The sequence below is a fragment of the Bubalus bubalis genome, chromosome 9 (assembly GCF_019923935.1).
Source record: "Bubalus bubalis isolate 160015118507 breed Murrah chromosome 9, NDDB_SH_1, whole genome shotgun sequence".
NCBI lineage: Eukaryota > Metazoa > Chordata > Mammalia > Artiodactyla > Bovidae > Bubalus > Bubalus bubalis.
In genome coordinates, this window is record NC_059165.1 from 90,554,499 (window position 1) to 90,564,830 (window position 10,332).

Consider the following 10,332-nt stretch of genomic DNA (forward strand, 5'->3'; position numbering starts at 1 on the left):
CTTAGGGGCGTCCTGTTTAACACCCCACCCCCCATCCCTGGCCCCCGCTGTCCTGCCACAAGTCTCCTGCCCTGGACAGGGTAGCAACATGGCAAAGGAAGGAAAAAGTTCTACTTGTCCATCCGCTGTGCAGGGCACGGAACACAGAGCTGTGCGGGACTGTGTGCACTTTAAGCCAGGAAGTGAAGTCCAGCCTCTCTCTGTGATCATGGGGTCGTATTAGCGGGCCCTCTGCTGCTACTCACCCAAAATCCCAGCAGCAGCCACCAGCCATCTCTGATGGAGACAATGATGACTCTACTCACCATATCCTGGTCTCAGGGCAGCCCCATGTGGCACAAATTCCATTGCCCCCATTTTACAGATGAGGAAACTGAGGCACATGAGAAACTGAATAATTTGACTAAGGCTACACAATGAGAAGGCAATGGCAACCCACTCCAGTACTCTTGCCTGGAAAATCCCAGGGACGAAGGAGCCTGGTGGGCTGCAGTCCATGGGGTTGCTAAGAGTCGGACAAGACTCAGCTACTTCACTCTCACTTTTCACTTTCCTGCACTGGAGAAGGAAATGGCAACCCACTCCAGTGTTCTTGCCTGGAGAATCCCAGGGACGGGGGAGCCTCGTGGGCTGACGTGTATGGGGTCACACAGAGTCGGACACGACTGAAGTGACTTAGCAGCACACACCTGAAGATGGCTGAGCCAAGACTGTTATTCATTCAACAGTTTTTTGGTTTCTTTTAAAAATTTTTTTCCTGCATCGTGCAGTGTGGGTGATCTTAGGTCCCCAACCAGGGATTGAACCCGTGCTCCCTGCAGTGAATGCCCAGAATCTTAACCAATGGACCACCAAGGAAGCCTGTTGTTTTTTAATTTTTTTTTAATTAACTATTTTTTAAAATAGTCTTAGGTTTATAGAAAAATTGTGACTACAGAGTTGCCTTATAAAACCACATCTGATTTCCCATATTATTAATATATTAATATGGTATGGTGGCTCAGATGGTAAAGAATCTACCTGCAATGTCGGAGACATGGGTTCAATCTCCCGGTCAGGAAGATCCCCTAGAGAAGAGAATGGCAAGCCACTCCAGTATTCTTACCTGGAGAATCCCATGGACAGAGGAGCCTGGCAGGGTTCTGGCAGGAGCCTGGCAGAGTCCATGGGGTCACGAGTGATTAACACACAAAAACATTGAAACATTTATTAACTGAAGTCTACTCTATATTCTGATTTCCTGTTTTCCCCTAATGCCCTTTTTCTGTCCTGGGACACCACCCAGGATCCCTCATGACATTTTGTCATTGCATCTCTTTAAGGTCCTCTGTGCTGGGATGGCTTCTCAGACTCTCCTTGTCTTTGATGACCTTGACCATTTTGAAGAGTGCTGGTCAGCTCTGTGGCTTGTCCAGGGTTCCAGTAATGAAGTACCCCAGACAGAGGGACTTAAAACCACAGAAATGTAATCTCTCAGAGTTCTGGAGGCAGCGTCTGAGACTGAGGCTCCAGGGGAAGGTCCTTCCTGTCTCTTCCCGCTTCTGGTGGCTCTGTGTGTCCCTTGGCTTGTGGCAGTATCCCTCCAGTCTCTGCCTCTGTCCTTACATGGCCGTTTCCTCTTGTGTGTGTCTGTGTCCAATTTTGCTCTTCTTACAGGGACATCCGGAGAAGGAAATGGCAACCCAATGCAGTATTCTTGCCTGGAGAATTCCATGGACAGAGGAGCCTGGTGGGCTACAGTCCATGGGGTCACAAAGAGTCAGACACAACTGAGTGACTGAACAACAACAGAGACACCAGTCATACTGAATTAGATGAACCTGACCTCATTCTAACTTGATTGTATCTGCAATGGTCCTATTTCCAAAGAAGGTCGTATTCCCAGATACCATACCTGGGTTAGGACCTCAGCTGTCTCCCAGCAGGTGTTTGGCCAGACGTCCTTTAGTTGTTTCGTCTGATGTTTTTTCTTGTGATTAGACTGAAGTTTAATTTTTTGACCAGGAGAGCAGAGAGGTGAAGAAAATGTTGGCCCATTATAGCAAGAGTGCAGGCATGTGTGCTAAGTCACTGCTGTTGTGTCTGACTCTTTGTAGACTGCAGGCTTCTCTGTCCATGGGATTTTCCAGGCAAGAATACTGGAGTGGGCTGCCATGCCCTCCTCCAGGAGATGTTCCTGACCCAGGGATTGAACCCTCATCTCTTACATCTCCTGCGTTGGCAGGCAGGTTATTTACCACTAACGCCACCTGGGAAGCCCTATAGTGAGAGTACCTGCTGTCAGCATGACCTTGGTTCCCTGTCTGAGTCCGGCACCCAACTCTTTTTAGAACCTAAGTTGGAGGGACTTCTCAGTGGTTGACTCTGCATTCCAATGCATGGGGCCTGGGTTCAATCCCTGGTCAGGGAACTAAATCCCACATGTCACAACTAAGACCTGGTCCAGCCAAATAAGTAAACAAGTAAGTAAATAAATTTTTTAAAAGTAAAATAAAACCTTTGTAAGATGGAAAATATCAAACCTCCCAAAGCAGGGAGACTAGCCATTAAGACTCTCATGAGTCTGAGGCACTTTTGTTTTCATAGGCTTCTTCCTTGATAAAACAATATTTAAAATTATTTTTTACAACCCTGTTGGTAGAAAGAAGGATGAAATCCAGACTGGGTTTGTTGTTATGTATTCATGATTAGCCTATTAATTTTCCTCTTTAGATCTTAAAAGGGAATGAAAATTAACACATTCCACGGACCCCTGAAAGTGCTGTGAGCCCTAAGCCTGAAGGCTAAGTTGACCTTGAACCTAGTACACAAACCCCGTCATCCCACGAGTGACAGTTCTTCACGCCTGTTCCACGCATATCTCTCCATCCTCCCTCCCTGCCCCTTCTGCCTCTTGAAAGTGAAAGTCAGAGTGGGTTGCCATTCCATTCTCCAAGGGATCTTCCTGACCCAGGGATCGAACCTTCATGTCCTGCATCTCCTGCATTGCAGGCAAATTCTTTACTGTCTGAGTCCCCAGAGAAATCTGCCTCTTGGTTACTTTCATTTTCCCTGATATAGTACCATTTCATTCACATCTTTCTAGAATATAAAGACTTTTCTAGGGACTCCCTGCTTCCAATGCAGAGGGCTTGGGTTCCAGCCCCTGCAGGGGAAGTAAGATCGCACATGCCTCTCATGGCACTGCCAAAAACAAGCAAAAAGACAATACCAATAAAGCTTAAAAGCACATCAGAATTGTAAAAAGCAAAAGACAAAACTCACTTCTAAAAAGAAAAAGTATAATGCAACGTGAACACGTCTAAAAAAGTTAGCAATGATCCCTGTGTATTTAATATCCACTAGGTACTCACATTTCCCCATGTGTCTTGTAAATATCTTTTCTAAAGGTTTGTTTGTTTGTTTGTTTTGGCCCCACTGTATGGCTTGTGGGATCTTAGTTTCCCCACCAGGGATTGAATGAGGGCCCTTGGTAGTGAAGGCTCGGAGTTCTAACCACTGGACAACCAAGGGATTCCCTAAAGCTTTTCATTTTGTAATCATTTTAGTTTTACAGAAAAGTTGCAGCAATAGTGCAGAGTTCCAGAACACCCTTCACCCAGCTTCCTCTGACGTGAACGTCTTAGGTAACATGCTACAAACCAGGTTATAGAAGCCGGGGAATTCACATCAACCATCCTGCTAACCTCTAGACTTGCTAGAATTTGGCCAGTTTTTCCCTCTTCTGTCCTCTGTCTGGGCCAGGATTCCACACTGCACCTCCTGATCTTCGTCTCCTTCCTGGCTGATGGTTCCTTAGCCTTTGTCATGGCCTGTTTAAAGAATTCTGCCTGGTTATTTTGTAGAACAGTCCCACAATTTGGGTTTGTCTGAGGTTTGCTCACAATGTGATTAACGCCATGCATTTTGGGCAAGAGTCCCGCAGGGTTCCTCTCAGACGGGTGGGTCCCTGGTGGGGAAATGCCTCATCACAGATGATGAAATGCTACCTGTGTTTTTTTTCACAGTTGGTTCATTTGAGTCACGACCCAAACAAAGCCCACATGTGGCATTTGGTTGCTGTTCAGTTCGGTTGCTCAGACTCATTGGGACCCCACGGACTGTAGCCTGCCAGGCTCCTCTGTCCTTGAAATTTTCTAGGCAAGAACACTGGAGTGGGTTGCCATTTCCTTCTTCAGGGGATCTTCCTGACTCAGGGATCAAGCCCATGTCTCTTGCATCTCCTGCACTGGCAGGTGGATTCTTTACCACTGCACCACCTGGGAAGCCCCTTGGTTTTTCTATCTCTTAAGAAGCTTTTCACCAATAACTATCACCCAACCTTTTTTGTGTGTGCCATTTATTTGTTGAATAAATGAGATCACTTGTCTGGTAGAGTTTCTCAGCTTCCTAACTGGTAGATTGCTTTCCAGCTGTGGCTCAATGGGCTCCTCTGTGCCCTGTAACCCCTGTGAATGATCTGCCTAGATACATGAACAGACTTTCTAGGTGGTGTGAGCTCCAGCAGATGACACATAACATCCAGTTGGTTCTCTCTCTGTGTATCTGTGTGTCTCTCTCCATGAAACATGTAACAACACAACAGCCAGTTGGTTCTCTGTGTGTGTGTGTGTATGTCTCTCTCTCTTCTCATTAAAATGGACCAGTGGGTTCAGGGGGCATCGGTCTGACTCATCCATTGTGAACTTCCCAATGAGAAATTTCTCTCTACTAATAATCTTAGTGGCCACTGATGATCATCACTTACATACATCAATCAGGGTTGCAAAAATGGTGAATTTGAATACTTGCATTCCTTCCGCATTTATTGCCTGGAATTTTTCAACAACCCAGCTCACTCAAAAGAACTTAAAGCAGGGTCTTGAAGAGATATTTGTACACCCATGTTCACAGCAGCATTTCTAATAGCCACGAGGAGGAAGCAATCCAAATGTCCCTTGAGAGACGGATGGTTAAACAAATACGATCCATCCATACAATGAAATGTGATTCAGCCCCAATGAGGAAGGAGACCCTGCACACACTACAACATGCATGAACCTTGGGGACGCTATGCTCAGTGAAGTAATCCAGACACAGAAGGACACACACTGATTCCATTCACAGGAGGACCCTAGAGGAGTCAGATCCACAGAAGGAGATGGTGGGGCCAGAGACTGGGGGAGCAGGAGGGGGAATCAATATTTCATGGGGACAGAGTTTCTGTTTGGGAAGATGAGAAAGCTCTGGAGATGATGGTGGTGGTGGCTGCGAGACAATGTGAATGTGCTTAAAGCCACTCTGGGCACTTAAAAATGGTTAGTGATAATTAATGCCACATGTGTTTTACCACAATTAAAAATTTTTAATGTAGTATGATCAAAATATCTTTCCCCTATCAAGTAATTGGTTACCCAGAAATAAAAGCTGTGCAGGAAAGAAAAGTTTAATGCTTGATTTTTGATTTTCTTTAGCAGTTTTCATAATAATGAGTTAGTTCCTTAATAGCCACAAAAGATCACCAAAGGGTTTTATTTTCTCCTTTGTGTCACTATGAACTCATGGATGTAACATTAGATGTGTTTCTACACAGTGTACATCTTATTCTTCCCTTTGTTGTTCAGTTGCTCAGTCATGTCTGACTCTTTGCGATCCCATGGACTGTAGCACACCAGGCTTCCCTGTCCTTCACTATCTCCCAGAGTTTGCTCAAACTCATGTCCACTGAGTCAGTGATGCCATCCAACCATCTCATCCTCTGTTGCCCCCTTCTCCTCCTGCCCTCAATCTTTTCCAGTATCAGGGTCTTTTCCAATGAGTCGGCTCCTCACATCAGGTGGCTAAAGGATTGTAGCTTTAGCTTCAGCATCAGTCCTTCCAAAGAACTTCAGGGTTGATTTCCTTTAGGATTGCTGCTACTGCTGCTAAGTCACTTCAGTCGTGTCTGACTCTGTGCAACCCCATAGACGGCAGCCCACCAGGCTCTGCCATCCCTGGGATTCTCCAGGCAAGAACACTGGAGTGGGTTGCCATTTCCTTCTCTAATGCATGAAAGTGAAAAGTGAAAGTGAAGTCGCTCAGTCGTGTCCTACTCCTAGCAACCCCATGGACTGCAGCCCACCAGGCTCCTCCATCTATGGGATTTTCTAGGCAAGAGTACTGGAGTGGCTTGCCATTGCCTTCTCCGTCCTTTAGGATTAACTGGTTTGATTTCCTTGCTGTCCAAGACGCTCAAGAGTCTTCTCAAGCACCACAGTTCTAAAGCATCAATTCTTCGGTGCTCAGCCTTCTTTATGGTCCAGCTCTCACATCCATACATAACTACTGGAAAATCTATATTTTTGACAATATGGACATTTTTCTGCAAGGTGGTGTCTCTGCTATTTTCCTTCTCTGGCCAATGGAAGCCTCTTCAAGTTGGCCCCTAAGTCCTTGTGATGTGACGCAGTGGTCTTAAGAGCTCATGGTTCTGGCATAGTGAGACACTTTCTGATCATCTCATACTTCACAGCCCCAGCCTTGGATCCGGTTGTTTCCCCAAGGAGCCCTGTTTCCTTTTTTTTTTTTTTTTAATTAACGTATTAATTTTGTTCATTTGACTACACTGGGTCTTAGTTAGTTGCAGCATGTGGGATCCAGTTCCCTGACCAAGGATTGAGCCTGGGCTCCCTGAGATAAGCATGGAGTCTTATCCACTGGACCACCCGGGAAGTTCCCCTGCTTCCTCTTGATATTTAGAGACCATCACTTGACCACAAGTTAGGAAATCCACATTTTCTTCACTTATCTTTTGACTTTGAAAATATTTCAGGCCAACAGAAGTTGCAAGATGATGATAATGAACCCCCATAAAGGCTTCCTCTAGGTCAGCAGGGCTCACTACCTGCTCTAAGCCTGCTTTGTAAATAAATTTTTATTGGCACATAACCACACCCATTCATTTACACATCATGGGGGGCAGCTTTCTCCATGACAGCAGAATCACTGTGACAGAGACTGGCCCTCAACACCAAAGATAGTTACTGTTTGGCTCTTTGCAGAAAAAGTCTGCCCATCCCTGAGCTAGAGCTTCCCACAGTTAACCTTTCGCTTTACATTTCTCTATAATCATAATCTAAAAGTATATAATCTATTCCCTAAAGAATATGCACAAAATAATTTTGTTCTTTTTCTTAATCTTTTCTAAATAATTTGACAGTGAGCTGGAGACATCATGCACTTTGACTCAAAAACAAAACAAATAAAAAACAAAAACAAAACAAAGACCCACCCACAAAACAAAAAAACACGTCTTGTTAAGTAACCAGGATGGTCAAATTCAGGAAATCTAGCACTGAGACAATAATAGTAGCTAATATACAGCCTGTATGAAAGTGTCACAAGTTGTTTTAATATTGTCTTATATAGCAACACTCCCCTCCCCACCCCTCACTCTCCGCCGGTGGTGTATTCAGTTGGGGATCACTTACTGCACATAATTTCACGTATCTGTGATCTCCTTTCTTCTGAGTCAGCTTCTGGCTTTTCGTTGTTGCCGTTGTTGTCTCTTAATACCTTTCAGGCTTCCCAGGTGGCTCAGTGGTCAAGAATCTACCTCCAATGCAGGAGACGCAGGAGATGTGAGTTTGATTCCTGGGTGGGGAAAATCCCCTGGAGGAGGAAATGGCAACCTACTCCAGTACTCTTGCCTGAGAAATCCCAGGGAGAGAGGAGCCTGGTGGGCTATGATCCATGGGGTCACAAAAGAGTCAGACAGGACTGAAGTGACTTAGCACGCGCATACACACACACACACACACACACACACACTTAATAGCTGTTACGACCTTGTCCCTCAGTGTGGGTTTGTCTGATGGCTCCCACGATCAAATGCAGGTGGTCTGTGTTTGGCAGGAATATCCCGGAAGCAATGTGTCCTCCTCAGCGCCTCCTATCAGGAGGCCCACAAAGACCATTTGTCCTCATTCCCAGTGTGTTTACCTGGATGGCTTGGTTAAGAAGCTATTCACTAGGGTTCTAAGTAAGGCATTTGTAATTGCTAAGTCATCTGTAGGAACATACTTTAAGATTACTTCTCCCCTTCAAACTTCCACCCAATCATTTTAACATCCACTGATGAATTTATTTTTTACTGTGCTGGGTCTTTGTTGCTGAGCACAGGTTTTCTCTAGTTGCGGTGAGCGGGGGCTACTCTCTACTTGCAGTGCCTGGGCTTCTCATTGCAGTGACTTCTCTTATTGTGGAGCACAGGATCTGGGGTACTTGGGCTTCAATAGCTGTGGCTCCCTGGCTCTGGAGCCCAAATTCAATAGTAGTGGTGCCCGGGCTTAGATGCTCCTCAGCATATGGGATCCTCCCGGACCAGGGATCAAACTGGTGTCTCCTGTACTAGCAGGCAGATTCTTTACCACTGAGCCACCAGGGAAGCCCTCCACTGATCAATCTTCTTTGGGTCCATTACTGCTGAGATAATTATTGAATGGTGATTTTTTTCTAACACTCCTTTTTGAGTGAATGCCTGGGAGTGGAATTGCTGGATCATATGGAAAGGTCATTTATTTTTTCTAATTTTTAAAAAATATTTATTTATTTGGCTGCACCGGGTCTTAGTTGTGGCATGTGGGATCTAGCCCGGGCCCTCTGCATTGGGAGCGTGGGGTCCTAGCTACTAGACTACCAGGGAAGTCCCTTCAAAACTGTTTTTTATTGTGGTAAAATAAACATAACATAAATGAACCATGCTGAGCATCCATTTCAGAGATAGGACCGAATGAATACATTCTTAATATTTGCAAATGTCACGACCACATTCTATCTGCAGAACTCTTTCTTTTCACCTTATAAAACTGAAACTCTCTTCTCGTTAAACACTAAATCTGAATTCTCCCTCCCCTGCCCCTGCATCCACCATCCTATTTTCTGTCTATATGATTTTAAGATCATTCACTGATGCTTTCCCACTGTGATGCTGGAGAAGACTCTTGAATGTCCCTTGGACTGCATAGAGGACAAACCAGTCCATCTGAAAGGAAATCAACTCTGAATATTCATTGGAAGGACTGATGCTGAAACTGAAGCTCCAATACTCTGGCCACCTGATGCAAAGAGCTGGCTTATTGGAAAAGACCCCAATGCTGGCAAAGATTGAAGGCAGGAGGAGAAGGGGGCAACAGAGGATAAGATAGTTAGATAGCATCACTGACTCCATTGACATGAATTTGAGCAAATTCGGGGAGATAGTGAAGGACAGGGTGACACGATCTAGTGACTGAACAACATTTGTTCACAATCAAATTGTCCCAGATTTGTCCAGCCTGTATCTCTCTGATGGGTCCCATCCTTCTGGGAGCCCTTCCTTACTCTTTGATGCACCAAGACATTCCAGCCTCACCTTGTATACACCTTGTATCCTGGATTCTGCCATTTCTCCCAAGAGTCCTGCATTCCCCTTCCCACCTTTCTGAGGGGATGATATTTAGAAGCCAAGATTAGGTGCTAGGTGCACTCATTCCTATTGGGTTGTCTCAGTGGACAGAGTTAGGAGGTAGATTTTTGTTTAACTATCAAGTCCACGCAGATACTTTAATCTCATTCTGTCCCCATGGGATTCTTCCATTTCATCTTTGCACTTTCTTTCTCCCCCAGGAAAGACCTGATTGTTAATAATATCAACACACTTGCTAGTTTGCTCAGTCCCATAATACACATGAGAGTTTCAGAATCACTATGCCTGTGCCACTCCGGAACACACCAATGTACTGAACCAAGATTAAAATATTTTTTGCAGTTCCTTTTGTCTTTAGAATCAGTACCGTGTCCACAAGTTGCATAAGCTGGTTCTTTTCTATTTCTGGGGGTTATGGTTTTCATTTGAAATATCATTCGGTTCATTTGTTTTCTACTTATATCCCATCTTTTTTTTTCTTTTTTGGCTGCACTGCGTGCCTGTGGGGTCTTTGTTTTCCAACAAGGGATCAAACCCATGCTCCCTGCGGTGGAAGTGCAGAGCCTTAACCACTGGACCACCAGGGATGTCTCTATATTCCATCTTAAAGCTTTTGTCCTCCATTGTTGTTGATTTAAATTTTTGTTGAATGTAGAAAGCAATAACAGTTTAAAAATTATACAAAAAGGAAAATACAAAGGATGGTATCCCATCCTTTCTTAAATTTCAATCCCAGCCACTCTTGTAGGTAACCAATTTGATTGCTCTTTGCTTTACCTTTCATTTTGCAAAAACAAGCAGATATGTGGATATTTTATTCCCTCTTCTTTATTATACAAAAGGTAACATAATATCTATACTCTTGTACTTCCCCCTCAACTTAACAATATGTCCTGGAAATCACCCCA